A 23,191-nucleotide genomic window follows, 5' to 3' on the forward strand; every position below is an offset into this window, starting at 1 on the left:
GAGACGCGCGAGGCACAGGCACCGAGCAAGCGCGCTTACGAGACTGCGCCCATCATCATCACCACCACCACCACCACCACCACACCGAGACCCCGCAGCCCGAACAATGGCAGCATCCAGCGGCTGATGCACAGATGGAGACACGCTGGAGCTGACGAGTGGTCTTTTAAGACGCCGTCCTCACAGATGGAGCGATAGAGGAGAGAGAATCCGCGGGCTGTTCTCCATCACTGACGGGAGGCGCGTCCACCTGCGCTCGCACTGGAGGCCCGGGATGCGCGAAAACATGCACAAGTGCCTCTGATTAAAGGAAATTATTTCAACATTGTGCTCAAAAGAACTCGGCGTTAAGAACACATTCTGTCAGCTTAAAGAATGGGTAAGTGCTGTTCTGCATGAAATACGGACGAAAACGCACCACTTCACCAATGGTAGTGCTCATATGTAGTGCACATTGATATTATGAGGTGTTCGTAATGTGCGTATTAATGTTACTTTTGGATACATGAAAGCCTGCTCACTTCTGACACTTGACTCAAAACCAAGGTTTTTTTCTTTTTTTGCGGTGTGTATGTGTCGTGAAACCTAGTGCGCTGGCATAGACAGCATGTTTGGGCACCATAGACTCAACCTATACTGACAGCACAGTGGAACATCATGATCTCTAGAGCTGCATACATAGACATTTTTGGGGGGGCTTCATATGGTGTCCAAAAAACAAAAATAGTGAGGCGACCAATCGTTTTTGGACATTACGATTTCCTATAGAGGGCACTTTTGGGATTCTTAGTTGCATTTTTGGTGATCATAAGTGGACTGCTGACTTAGATGTCATGTGTTTTAAATATGCTCAATGATGATATCTAGGTAGGTAGTGTTGGAGCATAATACTTGTGCCAAAAAGTGTAGATGAAACAAACACGTTGAAAACTGAGTACTAAAATACATTATGATGCAAGATGCGTAATAGTTGTTATTATTAGCATTTGTCTCACTAACCTCAAGTTCTCTAGGTTTGATGGACCTAGACAGCGTTTTTGGGCATTATGGTCTCCAAACCGAGCTCTCCTGAGCTGTGTCCAGGTTCAGTGTGTCAGAAATGCTTGATGCATGATCCATTTGAAGAATTATGTGGTGACGACTGTTTGTTTGCAGTCATCTAAAAGAACTGAATCTCTTCTGATTGAACACATTGGCAGTTTTGAGCACTATGTCAGCTCAATCTGTGCCGCTCACTCAATGAGTCACAAGTCTATCAATGGGCTAGTGTGTTTCTTTCGTTCTTTTTTCCCTGCGTTTAGTCATAGCGTCTGCTGGTTTTCTTCCCTACGGTCTTCTCAACAATGCCCTCCGAGATGACGGCCGTAAGGATGGATGTTTGCGAGGTGAACAGATGGCATTGAACCAGTGAGATTCACGTATTGCGAGAGAAATAAAATAGACCTCTTCCACCCCCACATTGTATTTGTTCTCCATCATTTTTGATTTAATGACATTCCACAGTTCTGGTTACTATTTTTCTTTAATTTTTTTTACCCTTTATTTTGCAGCGTTCCATTAATTCCACCATTATTATTTTTTTCTCGCTTGCATTGATTTGCCTTGGACTGCAAGCGTCGTCGGTGTCATTGTGAGTGTATTGTTTTTGCTCGTTTAATTGAAAGATCTTGGCCTAAAGGATTTCTGAAAGCTTCTTTACTGCTTAGCTACTGCAGTGGGAAAAATCCCTTATTAGCCACATTACAACAACAGTTTTGCTAAGTGATTATGTGGTGAGAAGAGAACATAGGCTACCTTGATGATTCACAGGAAACTTGAGAATGTTTCAATTAGTGAGCCCAAGTTACGGCCCAGGCAGATTAATCGCTGTTATTCAGTCTTTATGAGATTATCAGCATTAGCGGCTATTAATGCCTGATTAACTGCTCATTGCACCAAAACATCGTTAGTTCAAATAGGGTCGTCTAATAAATGTGATTTTTGTTTTTAAATATTTTGAATGGAATTTGGCGTACATGTTGTGCAAAATACTGTTGATTTTAATTAAAAAAAAATAATTTATCTGTTATCAACTCTCTCGATTATTAACACCATACTAATACTGTGTTTGACCCCCTTTCGCCGTAATTCTACGTGGCATTGATTCAACAAGGTGCTGAAAGCATTCTTTAGAAATGTTGGCCCATATTGATAGGATAGCATCTTGCAGTTGATGGAGATTTGTGGGATGCACATCCAGGGCACGAAGCTCCCGTTCCACCTAGTGTTGTCACGGTACCAAAATTTCAGTATTCGGTACCGATACCAGTTAAAATTCACGGTTCTCGGTACCAATTTCGGTACCAAAGCTTAGTTTAAATTTACATATATTTAAGTGTTTATCAAGTATGGTTACAAGTATGGAAACTGTACATTTGTATTATAAACACTTTAGAAAAAGATTAGATAAAATGACCTAAAATAAACAATAGTATACACTAACACATTTTTAAAGTTGTTTGTAAAGTTTTAATCCATTATTTATTTAATGCACAATGAATTAAGTGAACAAACATGAACAATCAGGTGTTTGTAATAAATAACATTTTCAAACATTAATTAATGTTGTAAAAATATATTGTTCACTCAATGTGTTGATAACTAAGTAATGTTTATGAATGGTATCTTTGTAGCATTACCATAAAACATGTTTTATTTGACTTGACTGTCCTTTTATTAATCTAAAACTGCATTCATATTTAATTTTAAAAAGGCTTTTTAAACCTGCTGAGTTATAAAGGCAAGAATACGCCTAGAACTGGCACTGCCACTGACATTAAATGACAATACTAATACCATAGTACTCTGGTGTCGGGTAGATACTACTGTGCTCATGTACTCGTAAAACTACCCCGAAAGCACTTTAGAGGCCGTTCAAATGTCGCGCGTGTTTTTTAATTATATTTTTGCGCGTGCTTATTCTTTCCAATGCGCTTGCTCTCACGCGGCGTCTGTCGTTGCTATGCAACGCCAACGAGTTTTTATTAGGAGCGCGCTTGAATCACGCCTATATTTGAAATTGCGAATTTGCATGTAATCGGCCTCTTATGGCAACGTGACATTAGCCTAATCCAAAATATTTCCATATGTGGCTCTTTCCTCCTTTCGTTTCAACAAGTGGATTCAGAGAGAGAGCCATATCAGCGTTATGAAGAGGACGCAACTGTGCACGTTTCAGACATTGCGTCTAGAACAGAACTGGATTAACCTGGTACTCGGTACCTAGAAAAGCTGGTACCGTAACATTTTTTTTTTTTAGTACCGACTTGGTACCGAAGTACCGAGTTTTTTGACAACACTAGTTCCACCACATCCCAAAGATGCTCCATTGGGTTGAGATCTGGAGACTGTGGGGGCCATTTTAGTACAGTCAACTCATTGTCATGTTCAAGAAACCAATTTGAAATGATTCAAGCTTTGACATGGTGCATTATTCTGCTGGAAGTAGCCATCAGAGGATGGGGAAATGGTGGCCATAAAGGGATGGACATGGTCCTCAGGTAGGCCGTGGCATTTAAACGATGCCCAATTGGCATTAAGAGGCCTAAAGTGTGCCAAGAAAACATCCCCACACCATTACACCACCACCACCAGCCTGCACAGTGGTAACAAGGCATGATGGATCCATGTTCTCATTCTGTTTACGCCAAATTCTGACTATAATTGCATTAATGAGAACTTGAACAGGTGTTCCTATTATAATCCTTTAGGTGAGTGTATATATAAATAGCTAATTCAAAATCATTAACTCAGTGAGATCATTAAACGCAAACAAATTACCAAAGCCTGCAAAATTGCTTCATTAATGTAATTCACATCACACAGTTAGATGATCTCAGAAGTCGAGAGCATTTCCAACGCTAGGCAGGGATTTAAACCCCTCTAAAACGTTCCTAAGGATAAAAAAAAGATCTCTACTAATGCTATAAACTATAGGAGCCCTACTTGCACATTACTAGGTGAACAACAGATTAACTTTAAATCTAATTATGTTTTTCTCCAATTTGTTGTTGAAATATAATTATTTACACTGTAACTGGCATTTTTATGACAGGAATAATCAAGAAACTAAGTGTAATGAATATATATAATGAACATAGCGAAAGAGTTCATTTCTCTAGCTGACGAACAAGCTGTAGACACTGAAGGGATTTCCTGAGGTAAATGTTACAAGCTCTTTTATTGACGTTTTTCCACCGTTGAATTATCGATTGAGAGTTTACACGAGATATGATTTTTTTTTTGTTTGATCTCATAATAAAATGGGCCGAATTTGACAAACGCCGCTTTCTTTCGTATCAAAAGTAACACAAGAGCGTTATTGCGATTATTGTGGTGGTTGTAATTCATCAATTCCCCAACAGGAGACCTTAAAGTTGCAATGTAATGCATTCGGTAACTTACACATGTGCACCCTAACGGAAGTCCTGTAGTGAAATACATGCACCCCTAAAAGACGCCTAAATTGAACTTATAAAATGCTTGCAGAAAGTACAGTTTTGTGAGAATCACCCTTCAATCTGATGCTGGATATAGCAAATGATGACAAAATAAACAAGATAAAGGGTGTATGCTTAATTTCACGAGTGTGCGATTAATGGTTATTAAACATTGTAATAGCCTTCTGTCACGCTGCTTTCCAGTTATTAGAATCATTAAAAAATAGATCCACCGATCATTGGATGATTTGCATTGTCCACACTGATATCATCCGCACTCGGTCGCTACACGCTTCTCTGTGTTTGAGTCATATTGCAGCATGTCTTCTCTCGGAGCGTGGATAAGCTCAGTGAGACGCGCTGTAATTAAACAGAGGTGAGGTCCATGGGAGATTGTTCCGCTTCTTGATTGCTTTTCATGGCCGGAGGGGGAGAGAGCTCAGGCTTTTCCTCAGAGACAGAGAGAGAGAGAGAGAGAGAGCACAGGTTTACTGAGACTCACCCGAGGCTAAAGTTCAGGAGCCGGTGTAATGTTTCTCAGTAAATGACGTCAGAGATATTTATAATGATTCATGTTTGGCTTGTTAAAATGTCTTCCTTTTGATTGGACATTGTTCTGTAATTGACGATGAAGTGCAACATTCGGCCTCTGGAAGTAAAAAAAAAAAGAGAAAGAGATTTTTAACCATAACTTAAAACCTTTAATAGACAAAGTTCAGAGGTTGTTGAAAGTGAAATGCGTGGTGAAAACTACATTACCCATGATGCTGTGCAGAAAATATGACCAATGAGTCGCGAGCAAGTTAATTCCCTCTCTCATGACACACTGCAAATTATGTAATGGAGCGGTGCAGGATGATGTCACAACCCGAAAACTAATTCGCCGCTGGTTCCCTCAAGACAATATATTTTAAGGTTATTGACTATATATATATCTATATCTATATATATATGTATAAGAGCCAAACCGATATATCGGCCGGCCGATATTATCGGCCGATATTGGGCATTTTCCAAAATATCGGTATCTGCAGTTATAATGGCCGATAAATGAATATTTAAAAAATAAAATAAAAACGGACGAAACACACTTCAATCATCTCTCCTTGGCCTGTTGTATTGAAAATGTATGTTTTACAATTTGCAGTATGATGTGATCTATTGCTAAATTATGGCTCATCATAGACTAGCTAACCACAAAGCTAGCTAATGCCACTATAATCAGTGGAAGACCGCTAACGTTAACATTAATGAGCTTGGAAATCACAATGAACTTTTTCTGCCTAATGATTACTGTATTTATAACTAGCATATCAGTTACAGTCCCTGCATTGTAAAATGTAAGTTATACTTGCGTTGCGAGGAGTGAACATTTAGACATTTATCTTGTGCAGAAAAGTTAGCTTTTCTTTTACACGTGTGTGAAATCCAACATTATTTAATAAAAAAAAATTTCGGCCGATATATCGGAATATCGGATTTTAAAACCCCGAAATATTTGTATCGGTATCGGCCTTCAAAATCCTTTATCGGTCGGGCTCTAATATATATATTAAGGCTGTCAAACGATTAATTGTGATTAATTGCATCCAAAATAAAAGTTTGTGTTTACATAATATATGTGTGTGCGGTTGAGCCAGACCGATATATCGGTAGACCGATATTATCTGCCGATATTAGGCATTTTCCAAACTATCGGTATCGCCAGTTATAATGGCCGATAAATGAATATTTCAAAAATAAAATAAAAACGGACTAAACACGCTTGAACCATGTCATGAGTGTTGGAGTTGTATAGTTTGTCCACCAGTGGGCACTCTACACATCCCTGTTGGCAACACTCGTTGAGTTGGTCACGAGACATACATTGCTTTAATAACAATTATAAGAACATCCCCATCAGTTCTCTTAACTCAAATAAGCTTGACAAAATTTGTGACTATCATGTCCAGTTTAAAAAAATAAATAAATAAATAAATAAATAACTAAAATATCGGCCGATATATCGGAATATCGGGTTTTAAAACCCAAAAATATTTGTATCGGTATCGGCCTTCAAAATCCTTTATCGGTCGGGCTCTAGTGTGCACTGTGTATAATTATTTTGTATATATAAATAAAAACACATGCATGTATATTTAAGAAAAAATATTATTTATATATAAAATATTTATATTTATATATAATATAAAGTATAATCTATATACATGAAAATATTTCTTAAATATATACATATATTTATATATACATACACATATATACATAATAAACCCCTGAAGACTAATTTGGCACTGCCGCACTGGTTACTTTAAGATTTTCCTGTGAGTAAAATAAACATAACTTGGCAATACTCTGACGTTTTGTTCTACAAAGTAAATAATTAAATTACACAGAGCCATAGCCAAAAACGTGACTTTTGAAGCACTAATGTTTATTTTTGAAAAAAGTATGTTAAAACTAGATAAGCCAGTGTGTGCAGTTTACGCTGTAGAACAAAAGGTCAGTATCGTCAAGTTAGGTTTACCACAGGCTTTATTTTACTCACAGGAAAATCTTAAAGGAACCAGCGCCGAATTAGTCTTCAGGGGTTCATTATGTATATATATATATAACCTTAAAAATATTGTTTCTATATGTATATATAATCAATTTCTTTAATTGAATAGTTTTATATTTAACCATGATTTTAATTATGCAGTTATGTCCTTTACAATGTTTTTGCAATGAGATTGCAGTTCTTCTCCTCATTAATGTCTTGTCCCTTTTTCTGTTTGTCAGATTTTCAAGTACTTTTTTGTTTCAAATCGAAACCTAGTTGCTGGTTTGGTTGATTTGTGGCTTATAAGTTTCATTAAAATCCCTTTGGGAAAAGTACGGAAACAAAGCCACTGAAAACGAATGCACTAATGCACTCTACTGAGATGCTTCTAGTAGTTTCGGGCATTAGCCATGCTTTTCTCATGGTGTTGCAGTGTAAGTGAACCCTTCAGTAAAGCTGCCTAATTGGATTGTATTTTAGGGCATCTTGGTCTGAATACCCGGTGAGCAGTCTAGACAGAATTTCTGGCCATTTTATTATAAAATACGATGTCAGTCTGAGAAAAAAAAACTAACCTGCCTACCTAGACTGAATTGTGAGTTGCCAACATAGACAGCATTTTTTGGGGCACCATAGAGTCTAGTGAGTAGCCTACCTAGATGACATAACTATGCGTCATAGGTTAAAATCTAGCGTCCATACTTTGGGCTGCCTGTCTTGGGGTGCGTTTCGAGTCCTCCAGTAGTATTTTCAGTCATGCCTGACTTGTGTTGCAGTTCCCCATGCCGTTACAGTATAAGCCTTCAGGAAAGCGGTATACTGCACATTTCTCTACTCATTCTTGGCACATGTTAAAAGCTCACGTCTTTGGTTTCCCTCCATATTAAAATCCCATGCACATGGAATATGCTCTGGTTTAACTGTACTGTACTGAACAGAACACACACACGTCTTTCTGCATGATATAATAATTTGGTGAGTAAGCGTAGCTGTTGGGCTGAAGTAGCTCTTGATGGAGCGGGGGTTTTTTTCTTCGTGAATGCTGTGGTGGTTTTACGCCGTATGTAAATTGCTGGGTTGTAGTGGCTGTGGTCAAGAGCTCTTTGATGAAATCATATTCCAGCCATGTGCGACGCAGACCGTTGTCAACAGTGGGGATTCACGTAGAGAAGACTTCAGGTGAAACACAGCACTTAATTTCGTCGAAGACAAAGTGAATGGTCCACTCCACACGAAATATACTTGTAAGAGATAAAAAAAAACATTTGACCACAGAAAAGTTCAATGAACTGACTGAAAACGTCTCAAATTGATAGCTAGGAAGACAAAAGTGTTTTTTTTTTGTTTGTTTGTTTGTTTGTTTCTACCACCAGAGCAGATTCTTGATGTTATTCCACCTAAACAAAACTCAATGAAATATTAGCGTAAAATTAAAGTTTAATGGCCAGTAGGAAGTATTTATGGCCAATACATTTTCTCAATTTAAAACTGATAATTTTGGACTTTTACTGGTTTTATATTAATTTAATGGTCACCAAATAATATTTGAAGAGTTCAGATGCAAAAGCCTCTAAATGCCATTTGAAATTTCTTCTTTAATGATGATTTTTATCAAACTTGTACGTATATTTAAGTTCAGTAATTTCACTTAAATGGCAATGATAATTACCTATTAATTGTTATTTAAGTGAAATTACTGAACTTAAATATACAAGTTTGATAAAAATCATCATTAAAGAAGAAAATTTCAAATGGCATTTAGAGGCTTTTGCATCTGAACTCTTCATTTACACCTATTAAAAGAGTACCAAGAGCGTCAAAACACTTGTCGAGCTGTATACGTTTTTTTTATCCAGTTCAAACTATAGATGTATCTAAATTTCCTAAAAATAGTTGGTTATGCATTGATGAGGCTGACGGTTGCGTTGGAAACTGACTCGAAGTTAAGCTAACTGTCCCAAATGGCGCACTTCATGCAGATTTCGGTCTCGTGGACTTAGATTGCGCGTGCTCGCTGAGTCTACGAGTCCGTAGTAGGCCGTCCCATTTAGCATTTTAACGCTCTGAAGTGTGCTCAGCAGCGCCCCCTTTGTATCCTTAAAGCGGTCTTCCGCAAAGCCCGCATAGATGCCGGCTCCACGCACTTTAAATAACTACCCAGGAATCCTTGCGAAATTCCTATCAGGAAAAGAATGGGAGGAGATTTCGCTCGGGGACTGTAAACATGGCTAAGAAGAGAACATTTAAATGTTTAATTATGTTTTTTATGACATAGGTGTACATTTTACCAGTTGTTACTTACAGTTTATACAAACATATTATCGACCAGTGGTGGTATCTCTCTCCTTGGCCTGTTATATTGAAAATGTATGTTTTACAATTTGCAGTATGACGTTATCCATTGCTAAATTATGGCTCATCATAGACTAGCTAACCACAAAGCTAGCTAATGCCACTATCATCAGTCTGTTCTGTTGTGACAATAAAAGAAACAAGTAACTTTTTAAATTGCATTATCATAATTTTTTTTGGTTAAAACTCATAAATAACTACAAATAACTAATGTTAGGGGAATCTGTTAATGTTTTGTTGCGCGTTTCTGAATTTTTTTTAAAAAATATCGGCCGATATATCGGAATATCGGATTTTAAAACCAACAAATTTTTGTATCGGTATCGGCGTTCAAAATCTTTTATCGGTCGGGCTCTAGTCCACAAGTTCGGAGTGTGCCATTTGGGACAGGGCCTGTGGATCCAGCAAGTACACTTGGTCACTGGCCTATGCCAGTTCAAAATGGCAGCCATATTGGCTTTACTGATATATTTCAGATCAACCCAGGCTCATTGGAAAATCATTTTTTTTCCAGTGCAAAACTCCAAAAACGCATTTTTCACTATTACGATAACGATCAGATTAGTGATTTATAAAGATTTATTTTTGCAGAATTCCTTGCACATCACATTAAAAGAGCTCAAAGCTTTGTAGAAGCAAGATAAAATGGCACGATTGCTTCAGATGTTCATCTCTCGTTTGCTTTAGTTAACACTATTAGATTTAAGGTCGAGTTTAATGTAGGCGTTATTTTCCAGCGCAACTGAGCTTTAATCTTTTAGCGCCTTTTACCAGACATTTCATTTCAGAACTGCAGCGACACGTGCAACAAATAACATAATTAACGTAATGCATGCTATATGCCTTCATAACACATTAAAATAGCTCTATAATGCATTGTAGAGGCTTCAGAGATGGAGATCCTGCTTTATCTCGGGGGTTTTAATTGTGTGCTCGGTGGCGTTTTCATTCCCCAACCCCCATCATCAGTGGACTGCAGTGACACTAGAGTCTTTGTGTGTCTCGGCCTCTGAGGCTGGCGGCTCTGGTTTCAGGATCTTTAAACACCACCAAATGAGCGCCAAAAAAAAAATGAGCACTGTAATAATCTTTCATGCTCGTCTCTTTCATCCAGTTTTTAAAAGGTTGGTGTGATGGTGATCAGGGCTGTTAACCCAGTCAAGCCCCTGTAGGGTCAGTTTATAGGTGTGAGATTATGTATGTAAGGAGATGTCAAGCAAAAGGAATAAATGGGAATTAGTGACCATTTTGGATTTATTTCATGGCTTAAATTTTCAATGCATTTATTCATTTGTCTTCCCATTAATGGGACAATCAAAACAGATAAACATTTTAGTATATGTTAGGGCTGTCAAACGATTAATCGCGATTAATCGCATCCAAAATAAAAGCTTGTGTTTACATAATAATATATGTGGGTGCACTGTGTATAATTTTTTTTATATATATATAAATACACACACATGCATGTTATTATTAAAAAATATTATTTATATATAAGAGTTTTATATTTATATATAATATAAATTATATATAAATCTATATACATGAAAATATTTCTTAAATATATACAAGCATGTGTGTGTATATATATATATATATATATATATATATATATATAAAATAATTATACACAGTGCACCCACATATATTACGTAAACACAAGCTTTTATTTTTGATGCGATTAATCGCGATTAATCGTTTGACAGCCCTAGTTTTGGCCGTTCATTTGCACAACAATGGCGTTTTGGGCGCCTGAAATCGCAAACTTTTGAAAATGGGTTTCATAATGCAAGTTTTTGAAAACGATCTCTGATCAAATCTCTGAAAACGATGATGTCATGCACATGTGTATCACGTGTTCAGTCTATAGTGTTTCTTCGCCATCTAATGACTCGGCAGCAGAAGAATACAGTGTTTTTAGGCGTTTTCGCGGATCTGTGTGGATGATGGTGTCGTCTGTGCGCGGAAAACTCTTCTCTGTTTTAAGCATATCACTGTCATGTATACACACATCTGTTTCATGTGGTATGGCTGTCAGATGATAAGCGGTACTCGTTTATTCTCAGAGAGGTTGGCAGTATCATGTTTTGAAGTCCTTTGGCTTTTTACTCTGTGCCGCAAATGATTTCAGTCGTTCAGAACAGCGAACTTTGAAGGATGTTTGGATTTCTATGAGGTTGAAGCTAATATCATTTTAAACACTTTTAACACATGCTTTGTCCATGTGTTTATCACAGCTTCCATGCAGTACATTTCTTACTGGCTTATACATTGTATTGCATTATTTGCCCATTTTCCAGTATATACAGTAAATAATAGCACAGGTTATTGGGTCACTTGCTGCGTCGTATATATTCTAATTCCAATTTATTTATAAAGCATTAAAATATAACATACACAAATATACAAATAAAGAATATGCTAAATTTATTAGGGCTGGGTATTGAGACAAATTTCACAATTCGATTCGATTCCGATTCGATTCAATATCGATTATTTTGGATATCATTTCCAATAAATGGCAATTTTTCTCAAGGAAATCAAATCTCTTAACTAATGCTGTAAACTATGGGAGTCTAGTTGTAGCCTATAGGCTTCATTAGCCTAATATGAAGGTAATAATGAACTGTTTTGTAGCTATACAAACACTTAAATTACACTTTTATTCATTTTTATAATAAGAAGATTATATGAAATAAACATTTAAATGGTGCTGTCATAAAAACTTGCCAGATTTATCCAAATATGCATTAAATATTGAAGAACGTAGATTATAATGCACATGTAATATGGTGTATATATTTAGCAAAATGCTCCTCTCTAGTAGGGTTGGGTATCGTTTGAATTTGAACGATTCTGATTCCGATTACGATTCCTTGTTTCGATTCCGGTTCCTAACGATTCTCGATTCCGATTCTTTTAAGAGGCAGGGTCAAAAAATTTTAGCTAACCTTGCTAACCAACGGTCTTTCTGAAGGAAATACTCCTTCTGTAAAAATACTCCTTTTGTCACAAATTTTGCATTTTGCCGAGATTTCGTTATTTTTAGAAAAGTGAAGCCACACTTTGGATCGCCGACGTAAGCTACTCATGTTCGACTCGCGTGGTTATACCAACACTTCCGGTAGACGCTTCTTCGTTGGTGTTGTTTAGCTGTTTCTTCTTCCGCTCGGCGGACTGTGAATATCGAAACTAGGAATCGAAATTTTAACTTTTGAACGATTCCGGGAAAAACGAAAAGTTAGTCTCGGTTCCAATCGATACTCGATTCTCGATACCCAACCCTACTCTCTAGAGTTATTTTTTCTAGCTGACTAATGAGTTTATGTGGGTTTTCTGAGGTAAATATGACGATACATGACATTGATTACAAGCTGTTTAATTGACGTCTTTCCACGGTTGAAACGCTGATTGAGCGAATCAATGTGACATGATACGGATTTCGATAAGTTGTACTCTATCTTTAACACACTTTCAGATGCTCATTCATGTTTATTTCGCTCTGTAACTGGTATTATTAAGCCGGAAGAGAGATCAGCGCCGCTGCTTCTCCAGAGCGATCTCACGCCACAGCGCCAAAACGTCATTTATGTTTTTGAATTTCTAAAGAAAATGGACGTAATTTGAAAATTGAGACTTTGTTTCATATCAATAGTAACAAAGGACAAAGATTATTGCATTTTTTTTTGGATGCGCGCAGCCGCGATACAATGTAACATTCATTCAAATGAAACAGGATGACTAATCGATTCTTGAGATTTAAGAATCGATATCAGTTCGTAAAAATGAGAATCGATTAATATCGAGAAATCCATATTTATTACCCCAGCCCTAAAATGTATACTCTCAGATTCTTAAGTTTCTTAAATACACTTAAAATATCTTCAGACTCTTAAAAACCAATACATGTGACAACAGTTCCTCAACACTCATGTGTGACCAAAAGCTAACGTGTAAAAATGTTTTTTTTTTTTTTAATTGCCTTTTAAACTCACTAAGGGACAATAATAATGTAATATATTGGGTCGGCAGCTGCAAAGACACGGGACCCCTCTTGTTTTCAGAAAGTATATATGAAATGAGCCAGCCCTCATCTCTCAGTGACACAGTTTTACTTTAAAAATGAATATGCTTTATCTAATCAGTAGAATTGTGGCAACAGATTACAAGCAATATTATTAATTAAATTTAACAAATTAGAACTGAGTAATAATTAATCAAATTATTCCTTAAAAGTTAACCATTTAAAATGAGTAAAGTTTACACCAAAAATGTAACAAAAATATCTCATTAACAGACAGACGTCAAAGATGAATTAAGAACTCTTTATTTTATATTTTCAACATTGAATACACCTGATGTTAACAAGCAGAATCACTGAAGGAGAAAAACGTCATTTTAAAACAATCCTAAAACAAACACTGAGCACCATAATGGTGACTTCGATTGATGTTTTTTGGGTTGTTGTAAGTTTTACTCATTTTAAATGGTTAACTTTTAACAAATTAATTTGATTATTTTTTACTCAATTCTAATTTGTTCAATTTAATTAATAATATTGCTTGTAATCTGTTGCCACATTTTTTTTTTATTAGATAAAGCATATTCATTTTCACAGTGTGTGATTTGTTTCCTTATATATGGTGGTTTAAATATGACAAAAATGCATTATTTCAGATTCTGATTGCACAGCATACCGCCATCGCTCCTAGTCGCTCACTGGGAACCTATTCTGTAAACGGTGTCTCATCTCTCAGTGTAGGCAGCGAGACTTTCACCTGTTTGTACTCATTCTTGGCCGGGGAGCTTGAGCCGGCTGGCAGACAGGGTTGTCATCAGCATGCGGTGTCACACTGGGACCTGTCAAGGGTTCGCTTCTCCACCTCACTGGCACATCCTCACTGGACTCGAGACATTTCGAACACACCACCAGATCCAAACAGGAGAGGAAGAGAAACTCCTTTTTATCCATTATTAATCCACATATCTGCTCCAATGCCTTCAGCGGCACCAATTAATTTTCTATTAAGGTTCAAATTTGCTTAATTTCTTCATTTGTAGAGCATTGATGAATCTGTAGGAAGTCAAATCACTTACTGTAGAAGTGGCGTATTTAATCATAATTGTATTAATAACAGCACTCTAAATGCGTGTTCCTTGCAGTTATTCTGACTCACACATTAACCCGAGTTCATTGCACGCCGTCACCGACTGATGCAGTTGTGCTAGCGATGACAAAGACCCTACCTAGACGGCATTGCTCCCATATGTGAGGGCAACCCACCCTTCCCCGAAGGAGGGAATGGAGGACGCAGTCCCCTTGCCACTGCTGACTCCGAGTTACGCTCGGCTCCTCAGCGAAAAAGCAACTAGTGCGTGCATCCACTTCCGCATTTATACCCGGAGTGTGCGATGCACGAACGCCAAATTGACCTATGGATAAGCCACGCCCCCTCCACTCACTCGGACACACAGTCAACATTTGGGAACAGGTGCTGTGGCAGACATTTCACAGGAGGCAATTGGTGATTTTTTGGAGACAGAAAGATTATATATCATCTCGAAGTCACCTAAAGGGCATTAACTATGCATTGGAGGGTTATATTAATAATTTTATTGTTGAGAAGGTCGATGAAAAGCTTCAGCTCCAGGCAGAGATGTACAGGTCACAGTGTAAACATGATAACCCGCTTATCGTTGCCATCACCATTTGGTTCGACAGTATTTACATGAATCATTTAGCACAACATTGTTAACATTTGTTTTCTCGGTTATTTACAGATACGTTAAAGGTTTAGTTCACTTCTGAAAAAACTTTTGCTGATAACTTACTCACCCCCATGTCATCCAAGATGTCCATGTCTTTCTTTCTTCAGTCGAAAAGAAATTAAGGTTTTTGATGAAAACATTCCAGGATTTTCTCCATATAATGGACTTCAGTGGGAACCGGACGGTTCAAGTTCCAAAAGAAACTTTCAGTACAAACTGCGAACTTGTTCAAAGGGCTTTAAACGATTCCAGGCGATGAATAAGGGTCTTATCAAGCGAAACGATCGCTCATTTTTAAAAAAAATTTCAAAGTTTAAGTTTTATAAGATCAAACGCTCGCTTTCCTCTGTTCTGTGGTGCACGTTCGTGACTCTCCTGTTCGAACTCGTTTAACAAAATGAACAAATCTTTTTCCGAATCAATCTGTTCGTTTCTTTCGCCGAATGAACCAAATGACTCGGAAAAAGATTTGTTCATTTTGATGAACGAGTTCGAACAGTATTGCGTTACAGAACAGAGCAAGGCGAGCGTTTGAGCTTATAAAACTTAAACTTTGTTAAACTGGAATCGTTTAAAGCCCTTTGAACAAGTTTGCAGTTTGTACTTAAAATTTCTTTTGGACCTTGAACCGTTTGGTTCCCACTGAAGTCCATTATATGGAGAAAAATCCTCGAATGTTTTCATCAAAACCCTTAATTTCTTTTCGACTGAAGAAAGAAAGACATGGACATCTTGGATGACATGAGGGTGAGTAAATTATCAGCAAAAGTTTTTTCAAAAGTGAACTACTCCTTTAATGAAGCTAAGTGACATGATGTCCAATGCAACTAGAAGCTAACGTTTTCTAATGTACGTCTAACGTTAGCCTTAACGTTACGTTATATTTTAAAGATAACGTTCAAATACGTTGTTGACTTAACTTAGAACAGATGTAGACATCCTTGTTTAATTTATCCACGTTTAGTTGGTGTTGTGGTCTAGCTACCGCATAACTTAATCACGAGCATACACTTATCTCGGTTGAGATGTTGGGAAAGAGTAAAAGAAATACACACCGTCGCCCAGCCTCTCGGGATACCTAGTGTCGGAGCTGCCTCATGGACGGCGTTTGACCATTTTATACTTAAAATGACAAGAAAAAACGAATGAAAACTGACTAACTGCAATACATTTCAATGGACGTGGAAGCAGAGAATGTCCGAGTGTATTGGGTTAGCTGCGCACTGTGATTGGCTCATCGCGTTTGGGGGCGTGGCTTAGCCATAGGTCAATTCTATTGTCTCGTTCAATGGTACTCGAAGATGACTACCTCCCTGGCATGATCCCATTCAGTTGACCTCGACTACGTTTCATGTTATCACTGCATTCGCAACATGATTCAAGCGATTAGAAACTAAATTTATAAGACAGTTGTCAGATTTCATTGGTGATTTCAAATATGAAATTTAATCGTAAGCTTGGCGAAGAGTTTTGGAGAATTTGATGTTCTCCCATTTAAAGAGATGCACTCGCATTCACGTTTTAAAGATGGCCGCCAAGTGAAATAACTTGCCCTAAAGGGACTTTATTATAGTTTTAGCTAATCATCAACATGCTATTGGTAAACTCTATTGATCACTGTATGGATGAAGTGGCAGTGCTTTGTTGATTTTAACGGGAACACTTCAGTTTTGATGCATTGTGCCACTCACGTCCAGTCTAGATTGGGTGTAATTGCAGGTAGTTTATAGTTGCTGAGCAACTTGCTGCATTAATATAGAACTCATCTAATCAGCTATCATCAACATCCATTTCATCATGTTAGTTTTTAATGTGTTGTGTCTTGTTTTAACTTCTTAATAAAATGTTATTTTTGGCTTGTTTAGATCATGCTTTAAGTGAGAAAATAATCAAGTGATATAAAGTACCTTTCACTTATGAAGTATTGAATTCACTGGGCTGTCTAATAATAGTCATTACTGCAATGTTGTGTACATTTAAAACATTTTTGGGGTTGAATTTTCGGATAATGTAATCAATTAGCAGATGCTTTATCCAAACAAAGTGATTAACAAATCAGGAGGGCAATAGAAGCAATCAAACCAACAATAGGGAAACAATATGCAAGTGCTGTGACTTGTCCCTGTTAGTATGCATTATGAGGTTTAATATCAGAGCATGCTGCCTTATAAGCTTCCTAAAGCCGTGCACTAGCTTTCAAAACATATAGCTAATGTATTTGGTGGGCCAGTGAATGTTAATGTCGCTACACCAGTGATGAACAGGCCGTGCACATGCACCTGTTTTTCACAACAAGCAGGCGTTGTTAAATCAGCCGCCCCTGGGGCTATGACTCAAGAATTGGGCTTATGGGAAAAGCCAAAGCTGAACAACACTCAGGCCTCACTCCTGCTCTTATTTGTCAGTACAATACTTTAATGAAGATGCATTATAAGCCACCACATCATTAAAAATAAATATGAGTGATTGTAGACAAAGATAGATATAGTCACTGCTGCCAGTTTGAAGGATCAGGCTTGTGCAAGAATGTTGGATGAACCCCTCTCCGACTGATGTTTGAAATGTCTAATACACAAGCCTCTATTTGGAAAACCCTACTTTAGATGTTTAAACAATATTCCTCCTCTCCCCCCATCTGCCATTGGTCAGAACAAACGAGCTGTCCCATCCTCCACTTGCACCATTCATCGAACTGGTGCTGTTCAAGTATTGATGCTGCATACCTGAATCATTACCCAAACTAGTGGTTATGCACATGCACTATTCAACTGAGTCTGGGCTGGGTTTCCCAAAAGCATCATTAGCTAAAGTTGATCGTTGAACAATTGCCACCAATGGTCTCTGTGATCAGCGTAGGCTAAGAATACTTTAGCAGCCCCACAGTATTTTCCTCCATACTGTCACCTGATGGGCTTTTGGCTTGCTTGGGGACACTTAATATACAACAATACTATTGATCTGCCTGCATTCAGACCATTATATGAGAACTGAACTAAGCTGGGCGATGACATCACGATTTTCAACTAAAGTAATAACTTTTTTCTACAAAAATGAACCATCACTGAACTTACTTTAGCTGGACTGTGACACTATTTTCTTTTTAGGGATGTAACGATATTTAAACCAAACCGATTCGAATCGCGATACTCTCATTGCGTTCCGAACACGCCCCGCCCCCTGCCACCGCGGCCACGCCCACCCCGGCTCAATAGACCTCATGTCTTATGTGTAACTTACAGTACACAGCGAATTCAGTTTTGTAGCCTAACACACCAAATAACAAGCTCCGTGTTTTGTTACTTTCGATAATAAGCAATGTGTAATCTTTCAAATTCTGTCTATTTGATCACGAAATTCAAACAGTAAATGGCGTTTTGGCGCTCTTTGATGTGGCGTGACAGATCGCTTTAGGTCTAGCTCCTCATTTCAAGCGGCAGCGCGGCGCGCGAGTAAACGCGATCATCTCTTCCTCAGTCACAGAAAAGACACCTGAAGGTATGTTGAAAGATACAGCATACTTACTGAAAGACATCATAACTCGTGTAATCGCTCAATCAGCAGCGTAAAGACGTCAATAAAACAGCATATCTTGTCACTAGCATTATATTTACCTCAACAGGCAAGTGATTCAGTGTCCACAACTTATGAACTCTTGCACTAAATAAATGCACTATGTTAGTCTATATATTATATTTTACTTAACCTGTTAATGATATCTTGATTATTTAATGTACAGTAGTATGTATAAAATATCTTTCATGAAAATGACAACTGTGTAAGATTATATTTCAATAAGAAATTAGAGTAAAAACACAAGTTAATGTGAAAACTGCCTTATGTTCAGTTTACATGTTTTCATACAATGTGTTGTGTGTTGATTATTGTATCTAAAAAAAATAAATAGCATCTGAATTTAGGTAAAAGTCTAGGCTTCAACCTTTAATGTTATAGTAATGTGCGGCTCCCTATATAGTGTACAACATTAGCGGATTTTGTTAATCCTTGTGAAATGTTTAATTGTAATTGAATTAATTTAAAGACAGATTAATTTTTTTTTATTAAACCACTGTTTAAAAAAAAAAAAGAGAAGTAATTTTAGCTTTCTAAACGGAACCGAGACGTCAAAACCGTGGGAAAACCGAACCGTCAGTTTTGTGTATCGTATCGTTACACCCCTATTTCTTTTAGAAAAAAACAACAAAAAAAAACAAACTTTGTTGCATTATTATCTCTATAAAGCTGCTTTGAAACAATCTGTATTGTAAAAAGCGCTATATAAATAAAGTTGACTTGACGTGAATTTTTCTAGTAAAATCAATCCAGTTTGATCCAGGGAATGGATCCATGTTGATCCACATGTGTAATAATTATATTTTCAGAAACCCCCAAACAAGAAACGTTCACATATTCCGTTTCTCCGTTGTAAGGCTTCACGTGACACTTTTTTTTTCTTGCTAATGTCTATTTTAGCAGAGTATTTAATACTGCCGGAGTGTTAATTGTAATCTTCATAGAGCCGCGTTCCCACTGCCATTTCCGCTGTGATGAGCTCCACTTTTCTCCGGAGACCGTGGCTTCCCCCATCACATTTAAAATCAATTACATCTCATTCTGTCCGGCATTTCTCACTTTCTCATTTTCCCCGGACTCTCCTCATTTCAGGTTCTCTCTTCTACCGAACATTTTTTTTTAAGGCCTTCTAGGGGCAATTTGCGATAAATAATTAACCCTCCAGAGACTCGAATATCCATACGTGCCTTCCTCGTGCTATTGACTCGTTTAATGCTTCTGTAGAGATTCATATTACTGCATCTTTCCACTCGGACGTAATGAACAAGTCTTTCCCATTCTGGTACGGGAAACCTACGGATGTTTGTGACACAGCAGATACAAAAGCCATTAGGTGTCTGAAGAGCACGCATTGTAAGGGTTGTGCACACGCTTCCACGCACACGGCGCGGAGCGTGTTTGCCGAGCAGAATTAACATATATGTTCTTGACGGCTCCTGTCTATTTTAGGACACGCCAGGTAGGCGGATAACTTGAACTGCGGAGGATCTCTGTGCAGCGAAGACTGCGTCTAATTAGTTTGTCTAATTATGTCTTTGTGCTGGAAATTTTCTCGAATTAGTGGTATCGTGCAGAACGTGAGGATGTTCATTAGAGTTGTCAGGAGAAATGAGGACGGTCACTTCACTGCAAGCATCAGTTCAAGATTAACCTGTTCAGATCCCCGTTTCCTGTGCTAAACGAGCTGTTTACGTGCTACATGTAATGACCACACACACTATATATCGCAATACAAAAATGCAAGAATATGTATCGTGGATAGTGACGATCTGTATTGTTGTAGTTCACCTAAAATCAAAATGACTTTGTGAGAAAAGAGCTTTAGTGTCAGTACTTCATTAAACTGCTCTATATATATAATGTCGAATGTAATATAGTGCAAGTTTGCAGATATCCTCAAAATACAAGTTGCTACAAACCATTAAATGGTCACAGTGTTTCTATTCATTTAGCTGCTATAGGCTTCTGAACACTTTTTGATTTAAAGCAACTTGATACAGCACTCACAACCCATGTCATTCCATTGTTTGACATATTTATGAGTGAAGTTGGTTATTAAATAAGAAAAAACAAAACATTGATTGGTGAAAGGTTAGCATTGAAGAATGGAACTTGATAAATAACACTATGCAGCTGTGGATAGTGACAATATGTGTGTAATGCACTGAACATGAAAATGAATATGAAAAAATTCAAGTTTACAGAGTTTTAGTGTCAGTACTACATTAAACTGATGTATATATAATGGATAATAATGCAATGGAGGAATATTTGTGTCTAATAATGCCAGATGTCTGTTACCAGTAAAAAGTGGGCGACATTATTATAAATATATCTAGTCAGTGACTGACGTCAAGCATATTTGTCAAAAATAATTCAGTATTTTCATCTTCAGAATCATGAATATTGTTATTCTGGTGTCTCTATATTCCTGTGCTTTGGGTTTCAGCACCGAGTCCAAGACTATTCATTTACACACTCAATGTAACACCAAATTTAGCATTTTAATCAACAGTACATCTTTTGTTAAACTTTCACCATGTCTTGGAGTATCGCAATAATATTGTAGCATCAGTATGTGTCGAATCATATGACATGAGGGTCTCGTTACACCCCTACTGCGTATAGTAGATGTCCTCTAAATTTGTTACTAGTAGCTTTTTTATGTTCCTGATCACTTGAGTAATTATTTGTTACAAAACATGCATCATATGGTTTTGTTGTTTATATCTAGGAGTCGTAATCGCAAGAGAATTGGTTTGCGAACTGATAACTGATTCTTATCAACTGATTGCAAAAATACTGGCAAATGACATGTGCTTTCATTACTATTTTTGGAAATACATTCAAACAAACACTTTTCTGAACACTTTTGTTTAAGAGCTCTGGATCTACAGCATGAAACATTCGATTCATGAATAAGTGACTCTGATGTTTCGCCACCTTTAGTGGCTTTATAAACATGAATGAAATGAATGCTACCTTCCACATTTGTTTTTATTTTGTATTTTTTTCATTTATAGGTAATGTAATAGTTCACCCAAAACTTCAATCATGTGCTCATCCACTCAAAACTTGTAAGCTTTTTTTTTTTCCATAGAGCAGGAAGAATGACACACTTTTTTCCGATGGAATGAAACTGAATTGGGACTGAGACTTTCCATTATGGTTTACCAATTACTGACAGGTCTGCGAAAGTATAGAAATGTACAAGATTCATTTTTATTTGTCTGTTCAGTTGAAATGTCATTATTACGCAGGTGATTGTTTTTTTTTTCCTCTTAATATTTTTCCTGCAAAAAATCAAAACAAAAAATAAATAAATAAAGAACCATTAATTGAATCGTTAACAAACCAGTCTTTATGTGGAATCAAACAACAATCACTTATTCTATCTATACACTATTTTACCAAAAGATTTTTTTTTTCCCGAGAGATTGATTTCGTTGGTAATAGTACAGTAAACACATCGTTGGTTGCCGTCGCTCCTTCAGCTGTTGTATTAGAAACACGCATTACTGATATGAAAACCTTTTCACAACATTCTAATTTTGAATTTAGGGTTTTCATAAGCTGTAAGTCATAATCATGAAAATTATAACAAATAAATGCTTGAAATATCTCACATTGCATGTAATGAGTCAATATAATTTATTAGTTTCACCGTTAAGTTGAATTACTGAAATAAATGAACTTTATGTATCGTATTAATAAACTCTACGTATTAACGACATTCTAATTTTTCGAGTTTCACCTGTAATTATCTGACTGGCATGTAAAGCAACCAATCACAGTGTGTTTTGTTCAGTGTCAGACTGATCTCACGAAATTGCGTATGTATGACACGCCGATTCGTATTTCCATTTTTGGCGCGCTATCAACACGCATAATCGCTTTTCAGCGTGTTTATTAATAGGGCTGGGCAAAAAAATCGATTTTTCGATTAATCGTTTTTTAAAATGTGGTCGATTCAAAATCAATTCTCAACGGCCACGAATCGATTTTTTTCCATATAAAGGGCTCGCGGACGCGGTGCTGCATCTTCTCGTCTCTCTGCACTAGGCAAGCGCCAAGCGCTGCAGCTGTCGATACACACACGCGTTTAGGAGTCGGGACACGACGGAATATTCACTTAACAATCGGGCCAGCATTGCATCGTAACCTATGATCGTTACTAACATTTATCATTTAATTGCTCAAGCAATGTTAAACCATCCCGTGCTCGCGCACTCTCAGAGATTTCTTTCACTGCGTGCACAGCCTAAATCTGCCTCACAAACAGCTCGCCAGAAACAAAAGTTTTATCCCTGGATTATATCACTTTAACAGTTAAAACACGCAACATTATGTCAAAACTCTGGTCTTGGTGAGTAACCTCCTAAAGACAGTCGGTAATGTCTTAAATTAGCATTAAACGCGTGTGACAGAAAGTTAATGAAACAGTAATGGATTCGCGCACTAGTTCTTAAAGTGAACGCAT

General features: G+C 37.2%; 1 protein-coding gene across 1 annotated transcript in view; it reads left to right on the plus strand.

Annotated features, from left to right (window-relative positions):
• Positions 1–23,191, plus strand: part of nexmifb (neurite extension and migration factor b) — a 102,002-nt gene continuing 78,811 nt past the window's right edge. The window contains exon 1 of the mRNA XM_039694193.2: positions 1–379. The gene's annotated coding sequence lies outside the window, so the exon portion shown is untranslated. The remainder of the gene's footprint in view (positions 380–23,191) is intronic.

Source organism: Pimephales promelas, chromosome 9, assembly GCF_988280905.1.
Source record: "Pimephales promelas chromosome 9, fPimPro1.hap1.1, whole genome shotgun sequence".
Taxonomy (NCBI): domain Eukaryota; kingdom Metazoa; phylum Chordata; class Actinopteri; order Cypriniformes; family Leuciscidae; genus Pimephales; species Pimephales promelas.